We start from the raw sequence: 16,593 nt of genomic DNA, 5'->3' as shown, positions 1-16,593 counted from the left end.
CATCACCCATTTACGATGTCTGGAAACATGCCAAAGAAGACCCACTATGCAAATGCTCTCTTCATAAACTCAAACATGCTAACAACAATCACACTAGCGTGCCTCAACTCCACCAATGTGTTGGCCCTCCTCAAGGCCTGAATTAAAGGCAACTCTTGATTTCGCGCTGCACATCACCCAATGAGGGAGATGCACTAACAGATCTGAGAAAGCCACCGACAAAAAGCTTCCACATCCTCAAGCTAAGACACATCATTTACTTATATGCTACACCAATCCTAGTAACCTCACAAGGGGTCATGCTCTATACTATGCTAGCACTGTCAACTTCAGCAGCCCTCTTGCTAGCCTTCCAACTATAGCAATCACATGATGAAGCCCTCTAATAGAGGCCATTTCACCTCTTGAAGCTAAGGCAAATATCAAGGAGACTACCCAAATTCGAGTGACCTATATTTCATGATAGAGCGTTTCCCCTACATGGGAATGTGCTCTAACATCACAAATTCTCTATAAAATAAGCTCGGTTGTACAGAAGCTAGGAATTTCAAGTTCAACACGCGAGAACAAAGCAACCATTTTGCCAACCATGCTCTGCCAACTTCTCCCACGATCCCCATGGACCAAATCCTCTCATCACCAACTCGAGCAATAATTAGGTGCTCGCTATCTCCTGCACATGCTACATTGAATTGAGGAGAGTCCCCATGGATAGGTAGGACTCCCCCCGCTCACTAGAAGTTGCACCAAATGCGCTTCTTTTTTTGGTTTACAAGAGGAGGACTCTGGTTCTCTAATTGCGAAGGCGTGCCTCAAGCTGCCCCTTGGAACTCCCTCAAATGGCTATGAATCTCTAAGGGTACTTGTTCCCACAAAAAGGGGAGATACTTGACGGATTTGTCCATGAGAACTTGCTCACTAACAGAAATCTGGCTCAAAATCCTCAAAAGTTTTGAGGATCCTTGGTGCATGGGGATGAGCTCTTATCATGGATGAGGATATTTGAGGATTGAATCTATGTTTTACGCATGGTGCTTTAGCCCATTTTTTATGCATATGCGTCTAGCACCCATCATATTGGTAGCCAACCTCATTGATCATATGTTTGCATGTCATGCTCCTTCACTTGCATACCTACCTTTTTCCATGGCATATGTATCCCTCTCTGGCATAACCTATGCCACCTTGTTGTAGGGCTTTTTAAATTCTCACAATCACCCAAGGCTTCAAGGTCCTATATGAACAAGTCCACACTCCCTATGTGTGCTCCCTTGCATTGCATTGCGAATATCAATTCTTGGGATTACACCACAAGTTACTACACTTGGCAATGGTTGCATCTCCTAAATCAATAAAAAAACATTCGTAGGCAAAAGACAAGTTTGATTGCAACATGTGAGGTAGTAGAGTTTTGATGATCTTAGGACATATCTTCATAAAGGGAGCAACCATCTCAATAGTCCATGATGGCATGTTGTGATCAAGAACATAATCAACAAAATTTAGGGACGCTTTTTGCCCTTTCTCAAAGTCCAACCCACCTTTTCTCACCTACCCTTTTGGGTTTCCTTGTGTCCCACCTTTCATGATGCTCTCACCACTTCCACCACACTTATTGGAAGTGTTTGAGTGTCCACGAAATTGCCCATAAGAAGATTCTTATGTAAATGCATGTGTCACTTCAAGTGAGATATATGACATAGCCAATATATTGTAGTTCCCATTTTGAAAGCGGGAAGATAAGAGTCCTATAAGTCCAAACTTAAATTTGTATTCATTAAATTGAAAACATATTCTTTAACCTTTATGCCTTAAGGAGTTAAGGATACAAGAGAAACCATATGCATTTATGCCTAATACAACCCTCAAGCTTATGCTTTATAAATTATCGATGTACACAGCCATGCATAATTATGCAAATGCATTTTATACCCAACTAAAGTGTACTTGGTGAGTGCAAAAGAAGGATATCAACAAGCTCAAATAAAAAGTGTACACTAAAAGCGATGAGTGGCAAATAGCATCATGTGGTCAAGGTCAAGATTAAATCCTAGCTCTCAATTCTTAAGACATGTATAAAAAAGATATAAAACCAACCATTCAAAATGTTTAAATGAGGCACTTTTGTCCCACCTTTATACAACACCTTTTTTTGTAGTGATAGTCTCCCCTTAAGAGCCTCCATTCCTCCTCCATTATAAGTGCAAAATGAAAAGTATGTAGTAGAGGAGCTACTATTTTCTACATTTAACTTTTCATCTCCAACTGGGTAAAGGCAAAGGGGTGGGTTCTTGGGTTGATCTATCTGAGAGTGCTCTCAATGGAAGCAAGAACGGAAGAAGGAGAGAGAGAGAGAGAGAGAGACAGAGAGCCACACAAGTTTTGGTGGGTGCAGAACACCCTAATCTTCTTTTTCATTCATTTATATATATGTGTTTGAGTATTGTACATAACTGGGGTAAAGGCACGATGACCTTTAACCCCCACAACCTCCCACTTAAAGGACAATGTGCCTTTAAGGGAGAACAACCAATGAGCATACTATCCAATGCCCATCGATACACGATAATACTCAAACCGCTGACTAGGTAGACTCTTCGTCAGCATATCTGCAGGGTTATCATCTGTATGAACCTTGACAAGCTCTATGTGCTTGTCCTCAAGTACCTCCGTGATGAAATGGTACCTGACCTCAATGTGTTTGGTCTTTGCATGAAAGACCGGATTCCATGCTAACTGAATAGATTCATGGAATCACTATGCAATGTCGGTATACCTATATGAATCCCCAAATCTCCCACTAACCGATCAAGCCATATAGCCTCCTTGCAACCCTCTGTGGCTGCAACATACTCAGCGTCTGTGGTAGACAAAGCAACGCACTTTTGTGCGCGAGACATCCACGACATTGTACCACCTGCAAAGGTGAACACATAACCAGAAGTGGATCTCCTACTATCCACATGCCCTGCATAGTCTGAATATGTGTACCCAAGTACACGCATGTCTCCTCTACCAAAGCAGATGCACATCTCCTTGGTACCCTTCATGTACCTCATGATGCACTTAACTGCCTCCCAATGCCTCTTTCCTGGATTAGCCATATACTGGCTAACAACTCACATTGCAAATGCAATGTCTGGTCTAATAGCTATCATAGCATACATAAGACTCCCAACTGCTGATGCATAAGGAACCTTGGCCATCATGGCCCTTTCCTCATCTAATTTGGGACTATCTATATGACTCAGTTTCACATATGGCAGCAATGGAGTACTCACTGCCTTCCCCCCCTCCATATTGAAACGCTGCAATACTTTTGTAACATACTCTTTTTGTGAAAGCCAAAGGAGTTTCCTACTCCGATCACGCGTGATGCGCATACCAAGAATATGACCTGCAAGTCCCAAATCCTTTATATCAAAGGCCTCATGCAACTTGGCCTTTAATGCATCTAGCTCATAAGTATTCTTGCTAGCCAATAGCATATCATCCACATATTATTAGGCTATTATCCTTAGCCCTTTTAGTGTAGAGGCAGTGATCAATTTCACTCCTAAAACCCTGGGACCGAATGAAAGCATCAAACTTTTGATACCATTCTCTAGGCGCTTGCTTAAGACCATAGAGACTCTTCTTCAACTTGCAAACTAAATGCTCTTTGCCCTTTTCTTCAAAGCCTTCCGGCTGCACCATGTAAATTTCCTCATGCAAATCCCCATGCAAGAAAGCTGTCTTGACATCCATCTGCATAAGCTCCATATCCTCTGATGCCACTAGTCTAAGCATGCATCTAAGTCTGGTTATCTTCACAACTAGAGAGTATCTCATCAAAGTCCACACCCTCTCTTGCTTGAACCCTTTAGCGACCAAACGGGCCTTGTACCTAGGCACATCATCACCTGTGACCTTCATTTTGTAGACCCATTTACATGGCAATGCTTTCTTTCCATGTGGCAAAGAAACCAAGTCCCAAGTCTTATTCTTCATAAGTGAACTCATCTCTGATTGCATAGCATACTCCCACTTGCATTGATCCGTGCGCATCATAGCCTCTCTGTAGCAAGAAGGCTCCCCACAATCAGTAAGCATCACATAGTCTACCCCTAGAACAAACCTATCAGGTGGTCTAGACACTCTAGATGATCTTCTCAAGGGCATTTCAGCTTGCTGTCCCACTTGCATATCAGCCACATTTGGCTCATCATTTCCACAAATAGATGATCCATCATCTACTCTTGATTGTATACCTATGGGAGTACTTGGTGGTACCATTTCTTGCACATTTGGTGCATGGACAGCTTGCTGTCTATCAACATATGCAGGTGGATTCACATCCTGGAAATGATTCTCCTCATTTCCACGTCCCTCATGGGTGCCTTATGCATCTTCTTCTCATTGAAAACTACATCATGGCTGCGTATGATCTTCTTTGCTTCTGGATCCTAGAGATGATAGCCCATCTCTCCAACTTTCACCATAACCCAGAAAGATGCATTTCTTAGACTTAAGATCTAGCTTCTTTCGAAGTTCTTTCGGCACATGTGCATATGCCTCACACCCAAATATATGCAAATGAGAGTAGGAGGGCTTCTTGCCACTCCATGCCTCTTCAAGAATACCACCATCCAAACTCTTACTAGGTGATCTATTGATCACATGCACTGCAGTCTTCATTGCCTCAGCCCAAAAACCACCAGAAATACTTGCATTGGAAAGAGATTGGAAAGCATGCATTGCAACCTTTCTTGAATGGTACGGTTCATCTTTTCTACAACTGGATTTTGCTCTGGAGTACGAGGGGATGTGAGCTCCCTCTTAATCCCACGTGTATCACAGAAATGCTGAAAGTCATGAGAGAGATACTCTCCACCATTGTCAATCTATAGGCATTTAAGCGTTCTACCTGACTGATTCTCAACCAATGCCAGCCATTTCTGAAATACCTGGAACACATCACTCTTCCAAGCTATAGCATAAGCCCATACTTTCCTAGTTGCATCATCAATGAATGTCACATAGTATTCATCCCCGCCTAATGACCGTGTAGGCATGGGACCACATACGTCTGAATGCACCAAATCAAGCTTTTTAAACTCTTTCTTTCCCCTTCTTTTATGGGCTGATTTAGTCTACTTCCCATAGAGACAGTGCTCACAAAATTCAAAATCAGAGAAACTCAACTGCGGTACATAACCCAAATGGCATAAGAGTTTCATTCCATTCTGGCTCATGTGCCCCAACCTGCAATGCCACAAAGAAGTGCTTGGTTGCTCGGTTATTGCAACAACATGATCAAATTACCCCTGATACATGTAAGGGATACAAAGTCCCACACTTGGCACCCCTGGCCAAAAGCATAGAGCCCTTTTGAATTTTCCAACTCTGAAAGCCAAAAGTGGTGTGAAAACCAGCATCATCTAGCTGACCCACTGAAATAAGACTCTTGGTCAACTTAGGCACATGTCTCACATGTTTCAAAATAAATGCAGACCCATTTGCAAAAGAAAACTTTATGTCACCTACTCCCACTATGTTACATGCATAGTCATTTCCAAGATGCACACAACCTGTCTTTCCACTGTCATAAGTGGAGAACCATTCCCTATGGGGAGTAACATGGAATGAAGCACCAGAATCCAAAATCCAATCCTGGGAATATGCATCATCTGAAGTAGTAAGCAACTCTGCAGATAAACTAGACATGAAGAGAACGTCATTGTCACTATCATGTGTGACTACATTGATCTCCTCGATCTTCACTTTTCCTTTGTCCTCCCTTGGACTCTCTTCCTTTTGATTTGCACCCCAATTTTCATTCTTTTTCTTATCCTTTTGCTCTCTTTTCAGCTTGTAGCAATCCTTTTTCATATGGCCCTTCTTGCCATAGTGGTAACACTCAATGTTCCGTGCCCTGGATTTGCTACGAGACTTCCCTCTTTCTTGGGACTTCCCCCTGAACTGTGATCTGCCCCTTTGCACATTTAAGCTTGCATCCTGCTTGTTGCCGTCCGTAGACTTCCGTCTAATCTCCTCGGCCAACAAGCTACCCACAACATCATCAAATTTTAGTACTCCACTAGGTGCAGAGTTACTGACAGCTTTACGGAAGGTATCCCATGAGGATGGCAATGAACATAAGAGAAATATTGCCTTAGTCTCCGCATCAAAATTCATCTTCTGAGCCTAAAGCTAGCTGAAAATAATATTGAATTCATTTAAGTGAGAAGCAATGGAGACCCCTTCCTTCATCTGCAGCTCAAACAACCTCTTCATGAGGTAAACTTTATTAGAGGCAGTTTCCTTTTCATAAGTGGCACACAGTTTCTTCCACAAATCTTTCGTAGTCTGCTCATTTACTATTGTGAAATAAATTGACTCTGCAAGATGAAGTCTAATAGTAGATTTTGCTAATGCATCCAACTCATTCCAATCATTCTCATACATATTTGCAGGCTTAGCTTCAATCCCTACCAAGGGTTTAATCTGCTTCTTTTGAATAAGCACATCCTTTATTTGTTCTTTCCACAAAGAAAAGTTTGTTCCATCAAACTTTTTAATGCTAAAAAACTCCTTTTCAGACATGGAAGAGGATGCCATGATGCAAATGAAGCAAAAATCCCAAATGCTAGTGCCTACAAGAGAGTATCACACCAAAGACCAGGTGCACCCAAATGTGTATACCACAATAGAGTGAAATATCACCAAAACTGATGTCTCAAAGCATCTGACTCATGTGCATATACTATGCATCCATATGAGCAAATCTGGCCCAAAAGAAAATGCCAACTGCAATGGCAATCCAAAATGCCAATAAGTGCCAAATGACTCAAGCATAAACACCGTCCACTGGCATATGCATTAATAATATCTCATCCAAGAGAGCATAGCACTATCAGTGCATCACTTGCAATGTGTCAAAGCTGTCCCTCGGCATAAAATAGCATCCATGTGCAAAGCGTCCATAAAAATAGCATCCCACAAGGCAATTTGGGCCTATCAGTGCATCCAATAAGGACCGCAATGCATCCAAATGGCCTATAAATCATCCATTGCAACCCAATGCACACCACGAATGAGTGCACACTGCTCAAACTGCAACCAAAGTGATCTGCATAAGGTATGCTCAAGAAATCATAGTCCCACGGTAATGATTGCTATTGAAAATAGAACCTGAGATGCCTCAAAACATGGGCGCCATTGCATAATCGGACTTAGCAAGAAAATCTGCAAATATCTCTCTTCTGCCAGAACTCCAAAATCCCAACCGATGAGTGAGAAATGGGAGTCAACACTTATCCACTGCCATGTGGCATAAATCTAAGGTTTCAAAACCTTAGAATGAAACATGCATAACAGAGAGACGAAATCGAATACACAGAGATCTATAACTCTGAAAATCCTCCACCGAATTGCGTAAGAACTAATAGGTAGGGGTTTTTGGGCATATGGCTCATGCAGCTTCTTAACTTGTACATACCCATTGCTACGTTCCTTGATGACTATGTATGGACCGGTCCACAGTGGCAGAAACTTCTTATCCATTTGGTGGTCCAATCTGTTATCAAAGCATAGCACAACATCCCCCTTAGCAAAGCGTCTTTCCCATCCCTTACGAATCTTAGCATCCAAGTGGGTCTTTTGTCGATTCTTTTGGATCTTTGTTTGGTGTAGTGGAAGGCATCAGGTTTCATCTAGCTTCTCAAGTTGCACCAATCTAGACTCTACATGTTCATCTTCTGTCATCCTCTATTCTTGTGCCAATCTCAAGGCCAGAATCTCTATCTCTAGTGGTAAAATTGCCTTAGTTCCATATACCAACTCAAAAGGAGTGTGACCTGTAGACATTTTATGAGTGATGTTGTAAGCCCACACGGCTTCTGTGACCTTCTGATCCCATTGGCTCCTGTTCCCTGTGGCCATTTTTCCCATGGTTTTACAAAGGAGGTCATTGGTCCGCTCCGTTTGACCCATGGATGTTAGATAATAGATGCTAGAAGTGCGATGATCAATACCCATGCGATCCATGAGTAACTCCACTGCTTCATTTAAGAATGGACTCCCATGGTCGGAGACTATTTCCATGGGTGTCCCAAACCTTGTGCAGATACATTCAAATATGAAATTTGAAACTGCCTTACCATTTGCAGCAAGGAGGGCGATAGCTTCAGCCCACTTAGTGACATACTGAGTGGCTACCAAAAGATACTTCTTTTTGCGGGTAGTCATGGGCAAGGGCCCGACAAAATCTATTCCCCACTTCTGAAACGGATGGATGGACATCACTGGGTGATGTTGCCCACGACGCAAATCCTTCCTACCAAAGAATTGGCATGGTTCACAGGTTTTGCAATACAAAGTGACATCCTTGAACAAGGTCGGCCAATAGTATCCAGCATGTAAAATCTTCTTAGCTGTATAGTCACTGGCATAGTGACCTCCACAAAATCCATCATGATAATGCTTCACCTTAGGCACTTGATCTGCATCAATGGCCCGTCTTAGTACCCCATCCATGCCTTGACGGTACAACACCCCATCAAAGAAGGTGTAGTGCCTACTATCTCTCCGGATCTTCTTTCTCTCATAGCTAGTACTTTCTTGAGGAAAGGAGAAAGTAGTCAGAAACTTGTAGATACCACCATACCATGGACCCCAACTTCTATGGCCGCTACAAGGGTTACATCGAGGCACTCCTCTAAATCAATCAAAGCATTCTTCAAGTTGGAACTACCCCCTTTTACAATTTTGAAAGAAAAATCATATTCTTATAGAATTGCCAACCATTTGGCCAACCGGCCCATGGGATTTGGTGATTGAAGAACCTGCTTTGCAAGACCGGTGCTAGTGAGTATAATGAAGGACTTTCCAGCCACATAATGCTTAAATTTCTCAATGCAGAACACCAAAGACAAGGCATGCTTGTCAGCCTCTGAATAGCATCGCTCAGTGTCGAGCAATTGTCGAGAAGCAAATCGAATGAGATACATGAACCGATCCTCCCCTTGCTGGAGAAGAATATCTGCCAGAGTGTGCTCACCAAACCCAAGATTGATATAGAAAGTCTTTGACCAATCAGGATTGCGTAGAATGGGTTCTGAAGCCAGAGCACTCTTGATTTGTGCAAACCCATGATCACAATCCTCATCCCAAGAGAAACCCACCCCATCTTTTAATAGCATAGTCATGGGTCGTGTCAAAGCAGCATATTGATCAATGAAGCGGCGATAGTATCTTGCTAGATTGACAAATGAGCGTACCTGACGTTTGGTTGTTGGTGGGGAGAGCTTGAGGATGGCTTCTACCTTCTCGAGGTCAGGCTTGACGCCCTCAGATGAGACAATATGGCCCAGTAACCTCCCTTGAGTGGCTCCAATGGTGCATTTCTTAGGGTTGAGACTACCATTCGCATCATTGACCCTTTGGAAGGTTAATCTAACCTTCATGGCGTGCTCCTTACGTGACGAGAATATACAAAAATCATCTAAAAACACCTCTAAGAAATCTCCCAAATAAGGAGCAAACACCATCTGCATAAATCTTTGAAAGGTAGCAGGAGCATTGGTGAGGCCAAATGGCATTACTTTGAATGCAAATGTCCCCCAGGGGGTGGCAAATGTGGTTTTAAGCACATCTTCTTCGGCAATTCTGATTTGATAAAACCCAGAGTAACCATCACAGAAAGTATACATCTCATGACCACTTATCTTCTTAAGAATAAGATCTTGAAAGGGAAGAGGATGATGGTCCCTCATGGTGGCTACATTGAGTTTCTTATAGTTGATGCAGACCCGCCACTTGTTTTTCTTTGGGGTGACTACCACTGGTGAAACCCATTCAGTATTGTGAACCGGAACAATAAACCCATCTTCTACAAGCTTCTGCAACTTCGAGTGCAAAGCATCGGTCTATAGGGGCCCTAATCTCCGATACTTCTGAGCCACAGGCTTCGCATCAGGCTTCAACTCTATCTTGTGCTCTATGGCAGTCACATGGTGAAGGTGGTGGTAGCTAGTTGCAAAGAGGTCAGGGAAATCTTTGAACATTTCTAGGAACTCGTCTTTCTCACTTGGAGTGAGGTCTGGGGAAAGCATAGATTCAAGCTGTTAAGGACTAGCTGTTACCTTTTCTATAGGTGGCGGGGTCGAAGACACCCCCATCATGTAAACTTCCTCCTCTAAGAACTCCTCCCCCCGGTCTGATTCTTCCATTGATTCAGACACTGAGGATGAAAGAGTATCACTGTCTTGCTCCTCTTCTTCTTCTCGTTCCGTGGCACCTGGTTGCATCGGGATCTTCTCTTTAGAAGCACCAAAAGACATGTGTCCTGTCTTCCGATAGCTAATTGCATCACTCTTTCTCAACCATGGTCTCCCGAGTATGGCTGGGTAACTCCTACCTGTATCTTCAATGTCCACTGCATAGAAATTGACGGTGGTGGTCAACCTATTGACACTGATGGGCAAATCCTCAATGACTCCCATGGTGGCGAGTCATCGACCATCTGCTACCTTGATTTGAGTGGAGGAACACCTTGTACATTTCAATTTCAATTTCTTGATGATTTGGGGCACCATGATATTACATGTAGCTCCCCCATCAACACACACATTTTTGACACGGCAATTATCTATGATGACATCGGCTGTATGTGGGTGCCGATCAATTTCTTCAGAGATAGAAGATACCTTTGTACCTTTCCCTTTTTCTTGCTTCTCCTTGTTGAGAGCCCTTGCTGCAGCTCACGTCTCACCTTAGGGCTTAATGCTATTAGTTGAGGGAGCGTGATGCTGAAAGAACGATGAGCAAGATCCTGAACGACCGAATAGTCTTCTTGCCCCGAGCAGATGGGAAAATCCGACGGTGACCACTTACTCCTGCGGGATCTTTTAGTCTTCTCTGTTAGTGGGTCTGCCATCTCAGCATCTAAGGGCTCTGAGAAGGACACCTTCCTCCTAGGGTGGCCCGGTCCATGGTTTGGAGAGGGGTCCGAGGTGGTATGACTTCTTTTCCCAAGGTCAAGGATCTCTACGTCAGAATCCTCAGTGCTTGATTCACTTAGAAGATTCATCCTTGGAATATTGGGACATTCCATGCGATAATGACCCTTTTGGTGGCACTCGTAGCATAAACATTAGCACAGTCTCTTAGTTTCTGGATTCTCCCATTTAAGCTTGAGGCGAATTCGTCACTTGCTCCTGCTACAAGGTAGCCCAACACATGTTGAGTCGTTCCAGCTCGAAATTCGGCATTGTCCTCTTGCGTGGCAATTAAACAATCCAGGAGCACGGCCGCTCGATCCACATATCGACGCGCTGTCTCACCTTCTGATTGCTTCAAGTTTGCCACCTACAGGTACACATTCTCCGAGTCCTCTTCTTTGCCGAAATACTCAATCATCGCTGCTGTCAACCTTGGCGAGCTTTGGTGAATGTCTTCGGCCTACTTCTCATACCATACTTGAGCCAAACCCTCTAGAAATGTGGGAAGAACCAACACCCATCTATTTTCAGTAAGAAAGTTGAGAGAAACACAACGGCGCTTGAAGGCCACAAGATACTCATTTGGATTTTCTTCCACCCGTCCACAAAACATGGGAATGTCAGCCATGCTTGGAAGATGGAAAAGAGAGAGGCAAAACGAGGCTTATCTATGGACAAACAATAGAAAGAGGAAGCTTGAACGGAAAATCGGGTGAAGATACATCCACAAAGCACACATAAGTAGGGTAGGGTGTGACTGGTGTATTATGAAATACTACACGGGAAGAATCTTTAGCATAGAATAGCACATAGACAATCTTAAAAGGACCAACCCTCATGATATCACATCCATCTTTACAAGCAAGGGTTAGAGACACGGCGCTGCATGAGGTTGTTCATCAAGGCAAACAAGAATGCCATGACAAATGTCAACAGTTGGAGAGCTTGCACATCACCTTTAGCTTCTTCCAATTCTTGTAGTCGCCATGCTATTTCTTCAAGGGGTGTGCAGTCTGGCATCCTTCTTTTGAGCAATGTCCTTGAGGACCTTTCTGATGATCTTCCGAAGTTGGTAAACTCGTATCAAATATGCCCAACACTTAGTTTCATGATGATCACAACCTTTTTATTCCTTACAAATGATCACACTCCTTCGTGGCTTGCGGCTTTGTTGGGGTAGTGCTTCCACTCGCGTCATGCGTGATTGAAGTACAAGCTTCACGTGCCAAGAAATCAGCAACTAGATTTTGAGCTCAAGGCATATGCTGAATTTTTGCCTCTTCAAATTGGTTGCAAAGTTCCAATGCTTGTTGATGTCATGGAACCAAGCCTTTGCTCCGCACCTTCCACCTTCCACTAACTTGTTCACACACTAGTTGAGAATCTCCTTGCATCTCAAGTTGCTTGACGTGATGTTCTTGTGCCTTTTGTAGCCCAAAAATGAGCGCCGAGTACTCAACTTGATTGCAAGTACTTGCAGGTGCAGACTTGCTATAACAATACTCCTCACCACCCAGTGAAGTGAGCTTCTAAACTTGCAATCCTTTGTTGATAGTTTATCTTTAGACCAAAAAGAATTACAACTTGAAGCTCGAAATGAGGCACAAAAGGTTGATTGGGTACAAATGGACTCCTTGGTCGAAACATTACCAACCATAGCCCAGGCCTAGAAACCTTTGTAGTGAGATTGAGAATAAACCATTCAAGACGAGCTTATCCACAGGAATTAATAAGCAGATGCGCCAAATCTTCTCCCAAGCTTGGGGAGCATCCCACCCTTCAATGAAGGACACCCTTTTAATTACCTCCGAAGCAGCAAGTAGCTCGATCACTGCACAATGAGTAGAATTAAAATCAAAGTTCTCCCAGCGTATCAATAGTTCTTCACCTTGAACCAACCATGGTGTATCATCCGACTCGTCATCTCCTTGAACAATGCACTGGGACAATCAGCCGTTGAAGGTTGACATGAAGATCAAGAAAGAGATCTCGCCAATTGGTAGCCGTAATGAGCAGAGGACCAGGCACCAAATCCTTAAACTCATCGAGAAGTGACATAAATATCCACCCTCCTCGTGTGGTGTGCATCTGTGAAGTAGACTTGGAAAAGTTGTGAATCGGCAATCTAGCAGAAGATGTGAATAGAGCACATGAAATGAAGTACTTTTGCTTTTTATAGCAAGAGTAAACTCCCCACGGTTAGACAGTTATAGTTCCCAAGATTTCAATATATAAACAAAAATCATTACATTTTCATCACTTCCAACTTGTTGGCCCAATGATAAGTCTCCCTTTTATGAAGGGGGAGGTCTTGGGTTCAAATCCTACTCTTTAATAAAAAGAGAGGAGAGGAGAGGAGAGGAGAAGGAGAAGAGAAAGAGAAGGGGCAGAAGGAGAAGAAGAGAGAGGGGGGGGCACAGGATCCGCTGTTACAGTTTTGCAGAAACTCAGAAGAACTATCCGTGACTAGAAGACACGGGAGCTCATAAAACTGTCGCGCGGGTCGCGCGGGTGAACACAGTAGACGCGCGAATCGAATGCGCATGCAAGAACTCAGAAGGAGCAAAGATGTTATAGTTCTGCAGATGCGACCGGTATGAGCAAAAGATTTGCCGGCCAGAATACACGTAGGAACCGTGAGCAAAAAGCAGGTAGACTAAAAGTGCAGAAGCAGGGAGGTTTTGCAGCCGTAGGGATAGGGAAGGTACATAGTTTGGAGGTACAAAAGTAGAGAACTGTGCAAAAGTAGAGAAGAAGAAGAGAAGAGAGAGGGGGGGCACGTGATCTGCTATTACAGTTTTGCAGAAACTTAGAAAAACTATCCGCGACTAGAAGACACGGGAGCCTAGAAAATTGTTGTGCGGGTGAACACAATAGACGCACGAATCGAATGCGCGTGTAGGAACTCAGAAGGAGCACAGATGTTACAGTTCTGTAGATGCGACCGGTACGAGCAGAAGATTTGTCGGCCAGAATACACGTAGGAACCGTGAGCAAAAAGCAGGCAGACTGAAAGTGCAAAAGCAAGGAGGTTTTATAGCTGTAGGGACAGGGAAGTTACACAGTTTGGAGGTACAAAAGTAGAGAACTGTGCAGGAAGAGGCTGTAGAGGCACACCCAGTCATAGGAGTAACAGGTTTTACACCACTAGCCATGGAGATTTCGATCCCAGCAACCACACCATTTCTATTAGCTAGAAAAGAAATCAGGACCAGAGGCTAGAGGCTAAGCATGGTGACGCTCAAGGGCCATAGAGGAAAGGAGAATGTGAGGGCAAAACATTATCATGGGAGAGGAAAAGGAATTATAAGGGGAGGGAATGAAGAGGGAGACTATGACTCAAGGGGAAAGGGAGAGGGGGAAGAGAAGCATGTACATGATGGGAGGAGGAATGTAAAGATGGAGACATCAAGGGAAGAGACCATGCTTTATTTTGAAAGAAAGAGAAGGAAGAAATCAAAGTACTAGCTAGGTGGCTTTACAAGAATGAGCGTGTCTCATCAAGGATAGCCCCCTCCTTTTATAGCCAAGAGAAGGACTCTCTCCAAATAAATGCATCCTCCCACATGTATGGTGTGTGGAAAAGTCTCCCATGTGGACTAGGCAGTTACACACTCTCAATTGTGTGTGACAACCTTTTGCCTCATTTTTCCACATAAATCAAGCCCCATATCTCAAGTCTATGATACTCCCTTGGTTTCTCCCCAATTTTATAATATGTTCAAACCTCTAGGAGGACAAGTGGAGGGTTGGCACAAGAAATCTTGCCACCTCATCCTACTTTCCCCATTATTTAACTTGCTCTCTTGGACCTTCTATACCTCTCCCACATGAGCCTATCCTATATGGAGGGAATAACCCAATATAATATCCATCTCCATCTATTTTATATTACTTCTCCCATGGACTTTGAGCCATATCTCACTAAATGCAGCCTAGGTGGAGGGGTGGCACATGGAGGAGCCATGCCACCTTACATTTTATAATATTACTTCCATGGATTATGTACATCACACCTTATGGGTCCTCTTACATGGAAGGGTGGCACATGGTCATGCCCTGCCACCTCAACGCTGGGCCCTATGCACACCATATTTTATTATACTATTGCCACACATACAAACACACACACATATTAATGCCTTTTTCCTTAGACAATTTTATCCATAACAGTGGCACATACCAAATCAGTTGGAGACCAAATCTTGCATGGATGTAGGTCTAGGATAGCCTAAGAGCCGCGCAAAGTTTCATCCCCAACAAATAAGTCCACATGCATATTTGGTTAGTACGTGCGCCATTTTTCATACATAGTTACTAGTAGGGATTGTAAAAATGTACGGATTATACCTTCCATGTGGCACATATGAAATCAGTTGGAGACCAAATCTTGCATGGATGTAGGTCTAGGGTAGCCTAAGAGTTGTGCAAAGTTTCATCCCCAATAGATAAGTCCACATGCATATTTGGTTAGTACGTGCGCCATTTTTCATATGGTCACTAGTAGGGATTGTAAAAATGTACACATTATACCTTCCACATGGCACATACCAAATTAGTTGGAGACCAAATCTTACATGGATGTAGGTCTAGGGTAGCCTAAGATCTGTGCAAAGTTTCATGCACAGCAGATAAGTCCATCGGTGTATTTTGGTTAGTATGTTTGCCATTTTTCATACGTAGTCACTAGTAGGGAGTGCATGCACAAATGTATGCATTATACCTTTCACGCGGCACATACGAAATCGATTGGCAACCAAATCTTGCATGGATGTATGTCTAGGGTAGCCTAAGAGCCATGCAAAGTTTCACCCCCAATAGATAAGTGACCCACATGCATATTTGGTTAGTACGTGCACCATTTTTCATACGTAGTCACTAGTAGGGAGTGCATGCAAAAATGTACGCATTATACCTTCTAGTGGCACATACCAAATAATTTGGAGACCAAATCTTGCATGGATGTAGGTCTAGGGTAGCCTAAGAGTTGTGCAAAGTTTCATCCCCAATAGATAAGTATACATGCATATTTGGTTAGTACGTGGGCCATTTTTCATACGTAGTCACTAGTAGAGATTCTAAAAATGTATGCATTATACCTTCCACGTGGCACATACCAAATCAGTTGGAGACCAAATCTTGGATGTATGTAGGTCTAGGGTAGCCTAAGAGCCGCGCAAAGTTTCATCCCCAACAGATAAGTCCATATGCATATTTGGTTAGTACGTGCGCCATTTTTCATACGTAGTGACTAGTAGGGATTGTAAAAATGTACGCATTATACATTCCACGTGGCACATACCAAATCAGTTGGAGACCAAATCTTGCGTGGATGTAGGTCCAAGGTAGCCTAAGAGCTGTGCAAAGTTTCATTCCCAACAGATAAGTCCACATGTATATTTGGATAGTACGTGCACCATTTTTCACATGTAGTCAATAGTAGGGATTGTAAAAATGTACACATTATACCTTCCACGTGGCATATACCAAATCAGCTGGAGACCAAATCTTGCGTGGATGTAGGTCTAGGGAAGCCTAAGAGCCGTGCAAAGTTTTATCCCCAACGGATAAGTCCACATGCATATTTGGTTAGTACATGCGTCATTTTTCA

This window comes from Dipteris shenzhenensis, chromosome 4 (genome assembly GCF_047967505.1).
Source record: "Dipteris shenzhenensis isolate YYH24624 ecotype China chromosome 4, Dip_SZ_1.0, whole genome shotgun sequence".
In the NCBI taxonomy this organism is placed as follows: Eukaryota; Viridiplantae; Streptophyta; class Polypodiopsida; order Gleicheniales; family Dipteridaceae; genus Dipteris; species Dipteris shenzhenensis.
The sequence above is the reverse complement of the archived record's forward strand: the minus strand, read 5'-3'. Positions refer to the sequence as shown.